The 15,630-nt window shown below is 47.5% G+C and overlaps 1 long non-coding RNA gene across 3 annotated transcripts; it reads left to right on the top strand.

The window, feature by feature from the left end:
* The first annotated feature begins 6,442 nt into the window (after positions 1–6,442).
* LOC139083929 (uncharacterized) lies at positions 6,443–14,811 on the top strand. 3 transcript variants are annotated; one of them, XR_011541091.1, is made up of 8 exons: positions 6,443–6,654; positions 7,439–8,325; positions 8,987–9,177; positions 9,320–9,700; positions 10,459–10,674; positions 11,043–11,106; positions 12,640–12,690; positions 13,133–14,811. It is a non-coding gene; the product is annotated as an uncharacterized lncRNA (long non-coding RNA). The 3 variants fall into 3 exon arrangements; XR_011541090.1 differs by having other exon boundaries at positions 6,454–6,654; positions 12,640–12,708; positions 13,128–14,811; XR_011541089.1 differs by lacking the exon at positions 13,133–14,811 and having other exon boundaries at positions 6,454–6,654; positions 12,640–12,774.
* The last annotated feature ends 819 nt before the right edge of the window (positions 14,812–15,630 follow it).

Raw genomic sequence — 15,630 nt, 5'->3', positions numbered from 1 at the left:
ACCACTCTAACTTGGAAGGAAGAGAATAAAGCCCCTGTTGTCCGCCTCTGTTTTCTGTTTGTTTCCTGTGTTACAGGAGCTCTGCCATTTATACTTGTATGACTATCCTAGGGTTGCTGTAACAAAATGCCACAAACTGGGTGGTTTAAAACAAAATAAATTAATTTTTTCCCCATTCCGGAGCCTAGAAATCTGATTTCAAAGTTTCAGCAGGTCTTTCCTTGACTCTTTCAGCTTATGGTGGTGGCCATCCATCCCTGGTGTTTCTTGGCTTACTGCTGCCTCTGTCATCAAATGATGTTTCCTCTTACAAGGACACCAGTCATATTGGATTAGAGTCCACACTAATGGCCTCATCTTAACTTGATCACATCTGCAAAGACCCTATTTCCAAATAAGGTCACATTCACAGGTACCAGGGATTAAATATGAATATATCTTTTTTGGGACACAATTCAACTCATAACAATAGACTTGCTCCAAGTCAGAAGAGGTGGGTTTGAGTGTGGGAGGCCATAAGTTTATGTGGTGGTTGCAGATCCTGGAACCCCCTGCCTCAGCCATAGTCTCGTGTGTGTGTGTGTGTGTGTGTGTGTGTGTGTGTGTGTGTAGTGGTGCGTCTTGCAATTTCCAAGTCAGTAGCCATGTAAGTCTTTCATTTTTTTATCTTAATAATGTTTTTTTTAACCAAACATCTCCAAAGAATTATCATCTCAACATGTAATCAATATAAAATTGTTATTGAGGTGTTAGACATTCATGTTTTTATATAAAAGCTTTGAAACCCATTGTGTATTTTACACTTACAGACATCTCAATTTGGACTAGCCACATTTTAAGTGTTCAGTAATGACACATAGCTATTGGCTACCAGATTGGAAAATGCAGTTTTAGAAAAATAATGGACTTTATTACTTATAACAGTTTTAGGTTTACAGAAAAATTAAGTGGAAAGTAAAGAGAGTTCCTACATGTTCCCTCATCCCTCCCAACACACAATTTCCCTACTATTAACATCTTATTAGTAATCTATATAATTTGTATATTATTATTGTAACATTATTAACTATAGCTTATTAACTTTATTGTTGTACATTTGTTATAATTGATGAACCCGTATTGATACATTATTATTAATGAAAGCCCATGGTTTACATTAAGAGTTCACTCTTTGTCTTGTACATTCTGTGGGCTTTGACAAATGCATAATGACATGTATCCACCATTACGGAACCATAGAGAACAATAGCTTCACTGCCCTGAAATCCCCTATGCTCCAGGGCCATGGAGGTCTGTAAGTGTGATCTTTGTCATAGTCATAGATGTTTGGGGTGATGTGGAATATAGAGGTTCCTTCCAGCTCGTACCCTCTTCTTTAGGGAGAGAAAAGGGAGGAATTTCCCATATAGTCCCATGTGCTCACAACAGCGTAAATAATACAGGAAACCAACCTTGAAGGTGTAGAAGTGGATCATCACAACAAATTGGTCCTGGGATTAACATGGTTAAAAGAACTGAGGAAAAGGAGAGGAAGTCAATTTTTAGAAAAGCGAAAATGCAACTTTATTTCTGCATTGGTCTTGTGTTAGTGATTTAGAATTTTATAAATTCAGCATGACTATTGCTTCCCCAGGCAGGGACGCATGGCCTTGTGGCATTCTGCACACGTGATTGGTATGCAGCCCTGCATGAGTCACACACGGAATGTTCTGTGGCATCCCTGGGCCCTGGGTGTGTGAGGCTGTCCCTCCCTATCATGCATTTTGGAGGCTGTGATGCTGGAATGTTCTTGTCTGAGACCTGACCGGCATGGGCCCTTTCTGACCCTCTCACCTTACACCTGACATGGCATCCTCTGATGCAGTTCATTTGCATCATTGCAAATGGTGTTCATGCAAATGGCTTGTTGACCCCGGCTTGGGACTCAATCTGGCCAAGAGGAGGTGGTCCCTGGAACCTTGCTATCCATGGATGTGGATGAAATCATAGCACCTAGGACTGACAAATAAAGGAAATGTGCATATCCCACCAGGACTCTATACACTTATCCTTTGAGATTACATTCTTTGAGAGATGCATAAACACAGTCTCCTCCTTTTATCCTTTTCAGGCACCTGAGGATGGCATCAAAGGAGACATGGTGTCATCTCTCCCCATCCCACATAGCCTGCAGACTTGCTCTCTCTCCTACAGGTGAAACGTGGGACATCCTTTTCCAGCCCTGAGAGCCAAATGAGGGAACTCTCCAGTGTCCTCTGTTCACTGTGCAGGGCATTATAGAGATCAAATCCTAGAGAAATGTTGGGTAAAAGATGAGGGTTTCTGTTGATTTCCTCAATGGCAAAAATGAAGGCCAGAACATACCGGTAGTTCTTGTACTGAAACCTGCAGAGAGGGATAAGGATCCTTAGGGAAAAGACTCAAACCACGATTATCATCAAATCTGACGCAAGCACTTAATTAAGGAGGAATGCCCAGTCAACTCATTGTATCTGTGGCAACAGCTCTCCTGGAGCCTTAGAATTTATAGTTAAATCAAATAACGTAGCCTGGGCTCTGGAACATCCTTACTGAATTCCACTCACATGGAGGGAAGTGATTATGTTTATGAGGAAACTGTAATGAATGAAAAAGCAGATCACATTCAGAGTGGGTTTTCTAAGTGGTTCTTTGCTTCAGGATCCAAACTGTTTGTTCATATGAACACATCATTAAATGCTTTGGAGAACAGCAGTAATATTAACAGGAGATTGGAGATAGGCCTGCGGAGGAAGAGTAATTCCGACTGAAGGGTACGAGACATGCAGAGAAGCATGATATCTGTGGGTTGAGAATGGTGTGGGAGAAGGCTGGCAATCAAATTGCCTAAGCTTCTGCCCCATCACACTTGAGTATTTGCCACCATCAACAACCAGGAAACTAGGATGAACTTGAGAGTTCCAATAAGGGAGGAAACATCAAAAGGCAGGAACATGTGGAAGAAGCATGAAGGGCCGAAGGGAGCGGAAATGCATGATTCTAAGAGACACAGCCTTGTAAGGTGTAAAAAATGAAAATGTGATTACCAAAACTGACTCAAATATAAAATAGAGAAAATTATACAAATGTTTGCTATATGGTTTCAAGAGAGCGTTTAAGAAATAAGATTCCAAATGTCCACCAGACCTAGATGAATTTACATGGCCATTGCGTGGGTGACAACTTGCCCAGGTACAAGGTCTGCTGAGCTGGTGTGAGTGAAGAGCAGAGGGCAAGAAGAAAAGCATTTAGCCTCTCATCCTCTGACAAGAAACAAACTCTCCCTACGCCATCCAGGTGCCTGAAGCCACAGAGACGTGTCAGTTGAGCTTGACTTTTGCCCCCAGGAGATTCAGGCCAGACCCTCCCTGATTCAAGAGCCTGCAGAGCCTGGAGCCCTGGCACTGGCTAAGAAACAATCACCAATGTTATTATAAATCACATGTCAGTACATTCGAAAATTTAGGTAAAATTCACAAATTCCCAGGAAAATAAAAGTTACCAAAACTGTCTCAAAAAGAAATGAAAAATCTGAATAATCCCATATCTATGAAAGAAATCAAATCCATAGTTTAAAACATTCCCACAGCATTTTATTGTGGCTAACACCTTCGCTGATAAATTCTACCAAACATTCAAGAGAGGAATAACACGCATTTACTCCAGCTCTACCAGAGAACAGGGAAAATGGGAAAACTTTTCATTTCATTTTATGAGAATAGCTTAACTTTGCTACAAAAATCTAACAGAGTTATTACAGGAAAGGAAATTTGTAGGTCACTGTTTCCTGTACTAAATTCATGCATTCCTAAAAACAATTAACATTCAAAATCTAGCTGTATTTTATAAGGAGACCATACCATGACCAGATTTGGTTTGTGCAATGCAGTTCAGTGCAATAGTTCCTGAAAAAGGAGAAATAATAATCCCAGTAACTTCTGTTATTATCTATTATATATATTATATGTAATCTTTTATAAAAAGAACTGGTTGTGTTCCGTTTCTTGGCCTGAGTGGTGTTAACACACATGTACACTTTCTGATAATTCATCATCTTTACACTTCTGATCTATTCTCTATTCTGATTGTATGTCATATTCCAACAAATATGTTTATTAAAAAGAGAACATGAAAGCGCAAGAATGAATGAAAAATACAATGGTTATTCAATTGAAAAGTGCCCAGAGGTCTAACAAAAATGTTTGTGGAAAAAAATGAAACAAAACAAACCTAACAGATTGAAGCACAGAGTTATTTATAGTCGATACAAACTGGAAATTTGCCTTACTGAAGGTAAAATTGTAGAGATATACGTGGGCATGTGTGTATTCAAACATGCATACATACATGTATATAATATACATATGTACACATTATATATGCATGTATGTATGCACATATGTATGTATCTATATCACTTATGGGGGAATATATATATGTATATGTGTGTATATATATATCTGCTCTGGAGAAGGAAGGCAGGAACAGACATTTATCAAATACCTACAAGGTTTCTCAAGCTTAATTTTTCCAACATTTGAAATGTCATTTTTTTAAACTTTCTATTTTTACAAAAATATATTTATTCTTAAATGTGTTATACCAATATGATCTCAGCAGTTTTACTTTATTAATTAATGGCAGAATTTGCCAGCTTTTACACATTGTCTTGATGCTGCAATGTACTAAGCCAGGTGCTTACAGCCTGCCTTTTGTTTCTCCAGAGGTTGTGTGAAAGCTTAAGCTTGTGGTCTCTCTCTGGCCTGCAGATTTGGACCAAATTTCTGCACATGCTCAGTAGCTGTCCTCCAGAGCTCACTCTGACCACCACTGTTGGGAGCACACACAAAGAACAAGCCATAAAGCGGGGGCATGTGTGTATGTGAGGCACACGGAGCAGTGGGGGTGCCCAAGGGCCAGTTGGGGAGATCCATGAATGAGGCATTCCCAGTGACTCATGGGAAGGCTTCTTGATGGAGTCCTCAATGCAGTTAGAGGACCCACATCCCTTTAAAGCCCTCCACGAGTAACCACCTGTCAGTGCATCCGAACTCTTCAACCCATCTGAACACATTTTTGCGCTCTGAGAGAGTGCTGGAACTTCTCTTGAACCCTGGACTTTCACAAATCCCCTCTCATCTGTGTGTCTTGGTCTAAGACAGTGTTCCCAGGGGGTTCCATATAGCAGATGAAAGGGGCTTGAGCAGATTCATGGGCCACTGCAGGGCCCACAGCTGGGACCGAGGTCTGTCAGCCTATTATCAGATGCATGGGCGTGCGAGACTCCTCCCAGGTCCCTTGGCATATGGCGCTTGATCCCACTTCTCCCACAAAGACACTTTTATCTGTGGATGGATGACAAATTATTGTTGGTGGAGGAGGAGAAAAACGAGACATGTCTTATTCCACCATGATGCTGATATTACTCTCCTTCGCTGATTTACAGACTCAAATTTGACTCAGACTTTTAGGAGCCTACTGTCTGCCTAAAATTCTGTACAATCCCAGACCCTCCCAGACCCACACAATGAAGGACATAGAAAGAATATTCTTAGATCTACTTACAAGGCCCAGGCAGATAAAAGCCAACAAATTGGTTCTGGTCATTCTGCTGGGAAAAGAGGGCAGGGATCCCTCTCATACATTCTGGTTTGGAAGCAAGACTTTGTTCTCTCCGTGAATGAATAAACACCGAGAGAGAGGCTGTGGTAGGTAAACAAATACTTGATTCATCTGAGAAGAACATCATCTGTTCCTCTCAGGAGGAGGTTAGTGTAGGGAGAGAGCCCTGGTAGTTTCCACACTTCACATTCTTCCTTAATCTTAAGATTAGAGAATCAGTTTTATTTGGGATGGCAATTCAACAAACTCAAAGATAAAGTTCCTAACCTCTCTTGCAGCTAAGAGTGACCAGACCAAGTTCAGGCCAACGATGCGTGGCCAGAAGTATGGTGTGGGAGTTTGTCGAGGCTGCACAGATGGAACTGACATAGATGCGAGAGTCAGCATCAGACACATGAGACAGCAGCCCACAGGTATTGTAAGTATTAGCTCATAAACACCTGACAATGTCCCTAGGAAGCTGTTTTAGCACCATCTCCATTGTGCAGGTTGGGAGACTGGGGAGGCCCTGAGAGGCACAGTGGCTTTTGCAGGACACAGAACTGGTAGGAAAAAAGAGGTCTGAACTCAGTTGTGTCTCCTCAAAGCTGGGACCTTGTTTCCATTCCCAAGGTGCTATGGGAAGAACTCTGATGGATGTTTGTGTACAGTTATGGAGATGTCATGGGCAGAGAGGGAGAGCAGTCAATAGCCCAGAGGGGGCTTTTGGCAGGTCTCATTGAAGGAAGGGGCCCAGGTAATGGAATCTTGGAGAGGTGACCTCACTTCCTTGGTGACAGACCCAAACAGAACTTAGAGCTCTGGTTCCCAGGCACACATGTTCTAGACACAGCCTCGTGTCCACCTCATTTGAGTGGAGACACTCAACACAGCAGGATGTTCTCATTTTGTACCCTGACTTTCTGAATCTTTGGCTCTTGGAAATCTGCGAATGAGAGCCTCTTCAGTCACTGTAGATATTGGCTCAGCCCTCACCTCCAACACCTCTGGCCTTTTGGCAGGAGGAACCCTCAGGTAAGACAGGGCAGGCCACTCCAGGTCAGGGCACAGCTGTGCTCCCACTTGGGCAGCCCCACACCCCTTGACCTTCATTGCATGTGTGTGTGTCGGGAGGGTGGAGTTAGGAAAGGTGAAGATGAGAGGGGACCCACCCTGGGCAGGAGCATGTTGTTAGGTGTCAGAAGCCTGATAGGGTGGCATGTTCATACCCCAGATCGTGCCTGGCAGGATAGGAAGGTGAATACTGGGGACCAAGCTCCTTTGTCATGTGAATCCCAAGCCCTTGAGGTGTCATCTCATTCCCTCCCTGGCTGGGGGTCTATGCAGATGCTCCTCTGTGCCTGAGCTGTGGTTGGGGTTACCCCTGTGGCCAAGTCCAGGCAGGCCCCTGATACCTCCTGGCCCAACGACCAGGCACTGTCTTTAAAGAGCTGCACCCAGGAGATGGTTGAGGAGCTGGCAGATGGTTTCAACTATGCCATCTCCCTGGACAGGGGGCAGGTGTACCACACCACCAATAATGACCATGGCTGGTGTGAGGGACCGTGAGTGCAGAGGGGTCTCTATAAGCAGGATCCCGAGATGGATCCAAGGCGGCCTCAGAATCCAGATTCAAATCTGAGACTCCCCTGGGACTTTCTCATGGTTTTCCATTGGAGTCTTCCACATTCTCTCTCCCAAAGGAATTTGGTCCTCCTCACCTCCCCACCAGCTACGTAAGAGGGTAGAAAGTCACCTCCATCCTCCTGGTGGTTCATGGTGATGACACTGACTATGCGTTCCTCATTGTCCTGCCCAGTGTGAAGATGACCCCACTGTGAAATTAAATGAGCCCTGCAGGATGCATGCCTTACAGGCACGCATGATGGAGAAGCTGACAGAGTCCATGGTACCAGACTTCCTGGGTAGAAATATCTCCACCGTCACCACATTCATGTTCAACTACTCAGCCTTCAATACATCCCGCCAAGTCTTGGACCAGCTGTTTACTAGATGAGTGCCTGTCCCCTCCTCAGCACAGTGGTGACTCTCTCTACTGCTAGCTGTTCATCATGGGAATGCACCACATCTCTCTGAGCCTCAGCTTGCTCCTCTGAAAAGTGGGGTGGGAGAGATTAAACTTCATGGGGTTCTCATAGGGACTAATGGGATCAGCCATGGGAGGTGCTTACCTGGTGCCTGGCTCTGCAGATGGGGCTGTGGGGCGTGCTTTGGTTGTTCATGGTTAGTATTGGTTCTTCCCTGTGAAAAGCAGTCTGCCTCACCCACCTCTGTGAAGGGGTCTTTTGAGTTTGGACTCAGCACATGGGGATCACCCTGTTGAGGAGTTTCAGATCCCATCCAGTTGGTCCTGGTCCTTGGGCTTGGTGGAGCCAATTAAGGATGCCTGGGACAGCAGAGGGGCCCCAGGCCCACTCAGATATCTGAGATGGTTCTGGTTGGACTTCATTCATTCAGCCGTTTATATTGAGCACCTACTCCATGAAGGACTTTTGGAGACACAGCACAACTCAGTGAATGAAGCAGACACAATCTCTGGGACTCAGTTGTAGTCTGAGAGTCAAACAGTGACGTTAGACATCATTTGTAGGTCCTGTCCTCCATCGTACATTACGTGTGATGCTCTCGTAGCCTCCTTTACATCTGGAGGCATCTTCTCATATTCTAACAGGACCACCTAAAAAAGTGAGTGATCTTTGGGCCCAGAAAGAGGGCTTCCTGTCTCTATAGAACAGGGTGGAGGAGAAGATGGGGGCAGTAGTGGGGGCGGGCCTGGCAGAACCCTGCATCTCACACATCTTTTGATTCCCATGGGAAGGCTGAGGTCTGGTGGCTTCCAATCCCGGAGGACAGGAGTCAAAGAGCCATGGAGGGGATCTCAGGACCCCTGGGAACCAGAGGGGAGGCTGGGCTGAGTTGGCCCCTAGAGATCCATCCCCACTACATTCCCATTTTAATCTGCCTCCCATTCGTTGCATCCACCAGTTATGGTAACCACCACCAGGTCCAGAACAGGAGGTGTGTGAGCAGTCTGCTCATGAATCTGCCTCAGTCCTTAGTCCAGTTGCACAAGTGCATGGAAGGCTGGTTGGGCCTTGTCCAGGGCCTTCGGGAGGAGAGTGTCAGTGGGAAGAACAGACTCACACTGCCTCTGTGTTGAACTTGCTCAATGAGCAGTCCTGCCACCACCAGGACAGCCACACAGGGGTTGGGACTGGAATGGGGCTCTCCTCTGGATGAGAATGGGCGGGCATAGGGGCCCAGACCCAAACAAGGGTACGTTGGGAGGGGAGTGTGGCGGGAACGACAAGGCCTCCCATTCTCCTGCCCAATTGCCTCTCCCCAGTGCCGTCTATACTCCAGTGGGAACCTGCCTGGACCCAGTGCAGGATTTCTGGAAGCCCCTGCATTTTCCCTACTTCAGGATGAAGCTGGCCCATGTGCATGTGAGCTCACCTGCCTCAGAGCTGGAGGGCCACGCCTCCCTCCTCCCAGTCCAGCTGGAGCCTCCAGAGCCCGTGGAGGCAGAGCTGGAAGGTGAGGGCCCTGCAGTCTGGGAAGACAATTTGCAGGGGGTTCATGGGCTGGGTTCCTTTAAAGCAGTGGGGTCCTTCCTGAATTTGGAAAGACACAGGGGAAGTCAGCTACTTGATGATACTTTTGCTTTATGCTGCTCCAGTACGATTTCCAGAGCTCCCACCAGCTCCAGCTCCAGAGCCAGAGCAAGGGCCAGCTCCATGGCCCAGGCCAGCTCCAGCTCTAGTTCCACCACCTGTGCTACATCTGGAGCAAGTGTCACCTCCATCAGCCCTTCCAGGGCCAGAGCCAGTGCCAACATCAGCTCCAGCCCCAGGGCCAGCTCCAGCTGGAGCCCGCTGGACCCTTCTCTCCAGGAAGAACACTTCCTCCATCTGGAGAGATTACATCAGAGCCGGATCCAGCCCCAGAGCCCACCTGCCCCTGTGCAGTGACCACCAAGAGCCTGCTGTGGGAGCAGAAGCCTGACTTCCTGGGGTTCCCTCCCCAGCTGATTGCAGAGCAATTTACACTGATGGATGCGGTGAGCAGCAGGGCTCTCAGGGCAGGTGGGGCCGGCCTTCCCTGTGCCATCAGAGGTCCAAGACCTGCCCTTTCCTGATTCGGAATCCCATGTCCTACATCCAATCCCAGCTTCCCCACTTACCCTCATGTGACCTGCGCAACCTCTGTAACTCCCAGGCCTTTGCTGTCCCCACATGGACAAAGAGATGGACACTGAGAGCACCTGCAACACAGAGTAGCTATGCAGATGAATGAAGTAGTACACAGGATGCTGGGAAGAGTCTGGCCCTTTGGTGCGGAAGGGGAGCTCACTGAAGTGCTGCTGGGTCCATGGGTTGATCATACATATGCCCACGAGGCCTCATAGCCTCAGAACTTAGTAGGCACCTCATAGGTACATGACTACATAGGAGACAGACAAACAAAACCCATGGTTGTCAAGGCCTTAGGGCAATGTACATCTGAATGGGGAATTGGAGCCCAGGGTAATCAGAATGTGTGGAAGATGCCACTTGAAAATGGCTGGTGTGAGCTGCATTCTGGTGCTTGGAGGATGTGAGACTGGGTTGGCAGCGAATGCCACTTTCCTTCCCCACAGTATTTGTCCAGAGTCATCCTGTGCTGGGTGCCCTCAGTGGACATAGACAAAACCCAGGGACCCCCACAAGCCCCACGCCACATTCTGAGCTTCCTGAGCTCCAGATCTGGTCACTGACCCTGACTGGGATGGTGGGCTGGGCTGTGGCAGGGCCTGCTGACCATCCTCATCCTCACCAGGAGTTGTTCAAGAAAGTGATACCCAGCCACTGTCTGGAATCCACCTAGTCCTGGTGGGACAACAGGGGCAATGAGCACCTGGCACCTACCATCTGTGCCGCCATCACCCAATTTAGCACTGTAGCAAACTGTGTCATCAGCACCTGCCTCGGAGACCCAAGCATGATGGCCCAGGACAGGGCCAGAGTTGTGGAGCTCTGGATCCAGGTGTCCAAGGTACCTTCTGGGCGGCCCAGGGAGCCCCTCTCTGGAGTCGTGGAAACTGCCCCTTCTCCTTTCTCAGCTCTCAGGATTGAAGTCTGTTGTCTGAGCCCTTGCACAGTCCCTAGGCTCTTCCTGCTGGGGCCTCCCTGACCTTGACTCCTGGGCCCAGGGTGGGAAGCTCAATTCTTCCTGGACTCCTGACTTGGGTTGAGCTCAAATCCTCCAACCTGGGAATGCTACTCATCAGGTCCTGGGGGTGCCCTCCCCGGGTTCCCTGAGCATCTGTCTCATCGATGACAGGAGACGTCCACTGGGGGACAGAAGCCAGAGGCAGCAGGGCTCCAGCTCCCCTCACCAGCTCACTCTCTTCCCTTCCCCAGGAGTGCCAAGGCCTGAGAAGCTTTTCCATGCCATCCTCTCTGCTCATGGAAGCTGCTCATGGAGGTAAGTGGAGGGTGCAGATCTGGAAGGAGCGGAGGGGTGATGGGAGGAGGGAGCAGGCAGGATATGCTTTGCTGAGCTTTTCCCTTAAAGTTTCTCTGAGGAATAACCGTCAATATTGTTCTGAATGACAGGAAGAGGGGGTGTTAGCTGCGTGGGCAGGTAGGGGCAGTTAGGGACAGGAGGCCTTGGTCAGGGGGCCCAGGGATGCTGGCTGGACTGTTCCAGGAGGGCGAGGAGCAGGCAGGATGAGCAGGTCTCTGGCTTCCATGCGGATCCATCAGCCGGCACTTGACTCTCTCCAGGCTGTGGGTGGATGGAGGGGGTGGGGACTCTTTTCTTCCTAAAGCAGCCCAGTCTGTCCTCAGGAAGCCAGGCTCCTCCTGCTCCTTCTGTCTTTGCTGCACCTCGAAGGACAGGGCACCCTGCCTGCCCCAGGGATGGGCACTGCGGGGTCCCATGGGTCAGGTGGACATGGGTGCTGCCCAGCCTTGGGATGAATGGTGGATCTGGAACAGAACTGTGTGCTCTCTGGGACTCCCCACTGTGCCCTGATAGTGGTCACTGCTGACACACCCAGTGGGATTCTCACCTGGTGCCGTGTTGGCAGGGCACATGCCCCAGATGGCAGTGAGAGTATCGGGGGATCCAATAGATACTTCATGGACCTTCTTGAGTGGACGTTAGAAGTTTCCAAGAACAAACGGAAGGAAATGTCAGCATCACCCAGTGTCCTGGTCACCCCATAACTGTCACTCAGATGTGGCACTACGGGTCCCCTTCCTGAATGGATGAAAAACAGAGTTCCGTTCAGGGAAACGTCCTGAGGGGATCCTAGGGAGCTGAGGCCTTTGGCATGGCCTCAGGTATAGCCTGGGGTCAGAGAATCCCAGGCCTTGGGACAGGTAGATGCCACTTGGACAGTTGCCCCACGACAACCTTCCCCCCTCCCCATACATCGCTCAGCCTGGCTGAGGGCCTGTTCATACTCTGAGAGTCCAGAGGACATGACCTTGTGCAGAGGTGTGTCTGTAGGTGGGGTGAAGGCAGGGGGACAGGGCCTCTGGCTGGGAGGGGAAGGGGTCTCTCCTCTGTGGGCCTCTGAGCAAGTCAAGCCCCTCTGTGAGCCTCGGTCTCCTCATGTGGGACGTGGAGGGAGGTGACCTGTGGTACAAGCCCCACAAACGGGGGATGAGGTTCAAGGGAGGAGAGGAATGTGCAGGAGCTGTGTGCCGCCTCCTCCTCGAGGGGTGAGGGGAGAGCAGTGACGACAGTCAGATGACACTGAGTCCTCAGGAGGCCCTGGGAGGCAGGTGGAGTTCTCCTCACACTTTCCAGATGATGGGAGAGGCTGAGGGGCCTGGGCAGGCCGGAGGCCACAGAGGAGCGAGTGTTGGAGCTGGGACTGATCGAGAATCAGAGCACTCTGGAAAAGGGAGCAGCCACACACACCAGATGTCCAGGGTACAGGATCAGGGGCCTGGGAGACATGTGGAAGGGAGCATGGCCTCCCTGACCTTGTCCTTGACCCTGCAGGAAGCAACCTCTTTGTTGGAAACCCTGGACATAAATGCCTAGGGAGCCCAGGTGAGGCAGCAGCAGCAGGTAAGTGTGCCTGTGGGGAAGGGTCCATGCGTCAGAGGAGAGGGGGCTCCGCCCTCACAGCTGGAGGCCTCCACTCAGAGAGGGGTCCCTCCTCCTTGGGCCCAGCTCCTGGCCCCACAGAGCCTGAAACGCCTGCATTGGAAGTGAGCAGGAGGAGGCCTGGCAGGGCTGGGCCCAGGAGGGACTTGGGGTGGGGAGGAGCAGGGACCACATTCCCTGGGATTTGGCAAAAGCCGACCCTGGGAGGTGATGGGGGGGATTGGTGTTCCTGGAGGGGGCTACTTTGGGGAGACTGCTGAGGGTCCTGGGCTGCTTTTTGTGGGAGTCTGGGGTGGCAGGAGGCTGGGGTGAGGGGTTTTGGGGGAGGGTCCATGGGGGTATCTGAAAATCTGGACTCATCATCACTCCCATTCTGCTAGCACAGGGTGTCGTCCCCTTCCTGGGCTAAATCCTCGATTACCTGCAGCTTCTGGACACTGAGATGGAGGATTATCTGAAGGAGCGTGAGCATGGAGGGGGGAACAGGGAACAGAATCCTGAGGTTTGGGAGGCGAGAGTCCCGCACTGGGTCCTGAGCTCTCAGCATTTGGAAAAGCTCCTCTCCAGAGAGCCTCATGGTTGCCCCTGGAAGCTGGGGCCTCAAGCCCATCTTTGAGATGCGGGAATGAAGGCTCTGCATAATCCCCCCTCCAGGCTCCCTGGGCTGGGGGAGCTCAGAGCTGCCTGACTGCAGAGCTGCAGAAGGTGGCGTGAGAGCTGGACTCAGCCTCATATGTTGGAGTCCTAAACCCCATAGCTCAGTATTTGAAGACAAGGTCTTTATAGGGTGATTAAGTTAAAATGGCGTCAATTAGGGCAGACCCTAATCCAATATGACTGCTGTCCTTATAAGAAGAGGTCATTTGGACACAGACATGGACAGACGGAAGACAATCTAACAATGCAGGAAGAAGATGGCCGCCTACCAGCCAGAAAGAGAGGCCTGGAACAGATCCTTCCTTCCTCTCAGAAGGAGCCAACCCTGCCAACAGTTTGAGCTCAGATGTCTAGCCTCTAGAACTGTGAGAAAAAAAATTCTGTGGTTTAAGCCATCCATTGTGTGGTACTTTGTTATGGCAGCCCTCGTAATTAATACAGGGTTTAATGCCCTTGTAATGTTTTCCAAGTTAGGGGAGGTCTTTCCATTCTGTGAGTTATATATTACAAATGAGTATTCTACTTTCTCAATTTTTTTTATTGTGGAAAAAAGACAGACAATATTAAATTCACTCTGCCAACAATTTCCAAGTGTACATTACAACAGTGTTGACCACATGGACATGTTGTGCCACAGATCCTCAGATGCCCCCATCCTGCATGACTGAATCGCTACACACAGCAAACCACTCCCCACCTCCTCTGACCCCCAGCCCTTGGGATCCACTATTCTACTTGGCTTCTGTGAGGTTCACTACTTTAGATCCGTCATTTCAGTGGAATCGTGCAGCATTTGTCCTTTGGTGACTGGTTTATTTCATTTACCATAATACCCTCAAGGTTCATACATGTTGCAGCATATGACAAGATTTCCTTCCTTTTTAAGGCTGAATAATAGTCCATTGTATGCCTGTATCACCTTTTCTTTATCCCATCATCCATCAGCGCACATTTAGATCATTTCCACCTCTTAGTTATTGTGAATAACGCTGCAATGCATTTTCTCAAATGTTCTCCTGGCCCTTAGTGAGACTGAAATGTGATAAATCACCCTTCTAAATGTCTAAGAGGAGGAAAATTGGACACATGACATGGACAGAGGGAAGACAATGTAACAACACAGGGAGGATATTTAAATATTTGTCACTCTACAGATAAACCTTGTCTAACTACATATTGTATTGATATCAGTATATTAATAATGTAAGAATTTTGCATCAAGTGCTTTGTCATAATGACTTTTTGTGTGTGTTCAGGAAGCTTGCATAATATGAGGATCCCCCGATTCTTGAATATTTAGTAGAGTTTTCTAGTAAACTTTTAGGATGGGAAGTCTCTTCCTAGATGTGAGGCAGGGAACAGAAAAATAATAAAGTGATTGATATATTTAACTACATCAAAAGAAAACTGTCGTTTTATTTAATTGTTCTTACATACTCCTTGCTTATTTATTAGAATGACACATTTTATTAATGAAAAGAAAATTCAATAAACAATTTTAAAATAAAATAATATCCACTGAGAACTTGTATGAAATATGAAAGTTTTAGCAACATGCTGTGATCAATTTCCTCATCTGTGAAACGGAGATACATAATAGCATCTTCTGTATGGGTTCCTGTGAAAATACTCAAGAGTAATGTATGTAAAATGCTTATCACCATGTAGGTTGGAAAGGAACGCCCCATTCATTTTTCCACCAGGATGATTATATATTTTTTTAATGCTTGAACTCTGCAGTTTTCAAAATACATTCCATTGTTGCAAAGTGATGATTTTTATAAGTTCTTTGTAGCGTTTGATGATCCCTTTGGAATACAAATTCAGGCTTGTGTCTGTGTGTCTGTACATATATATCTCAAATAATACTTCAAGACTTATAGTGAAAAGCTACCTTCTCCACTATTTACTCTGATTTTCAGAAACAACTTCTTTATTTTTTCTGGTTGAAACTCTATTTATTCCTAACTTAACTCCTTACGAAACTTTTGACTTTTTCTAATTACTTCCTTTTCTGAAAGAATTAGCATATAGTTCTCTTACATACCTTAAAACATCATCCCTCACTCAATATAATTGTTTAATGAATTAGGATAAATCAAAATTCAATGCCTATTGTTTTATTACATAAATGTTTACCATTTTATGACATGAATCTTATCAGAGGTGTGCCACATAGGATATTATGAATAAATTTTCTTTCTCACCTTTTTTTTGACCTTTTAA

This window comes from Equus przewalskii, chromosome 6 (genome assembly GCF_037783145.1).
Source record: "Equus przewalskii isolate Varuska chromosome 6, EquPr2, whole genome shotgun sequence".
NCBI classification, from domain to species: Eukaryota; Metazoa; Chordata; class Mammalia; order Perissodactyla; family Equidae; genus Equus; species Equus przewalskii.
The sequence above is the reverse complement of the archived record's forward strand: the minus strand, read 5'-3'. Positions and strand labels throughout refer to the sequence as shown.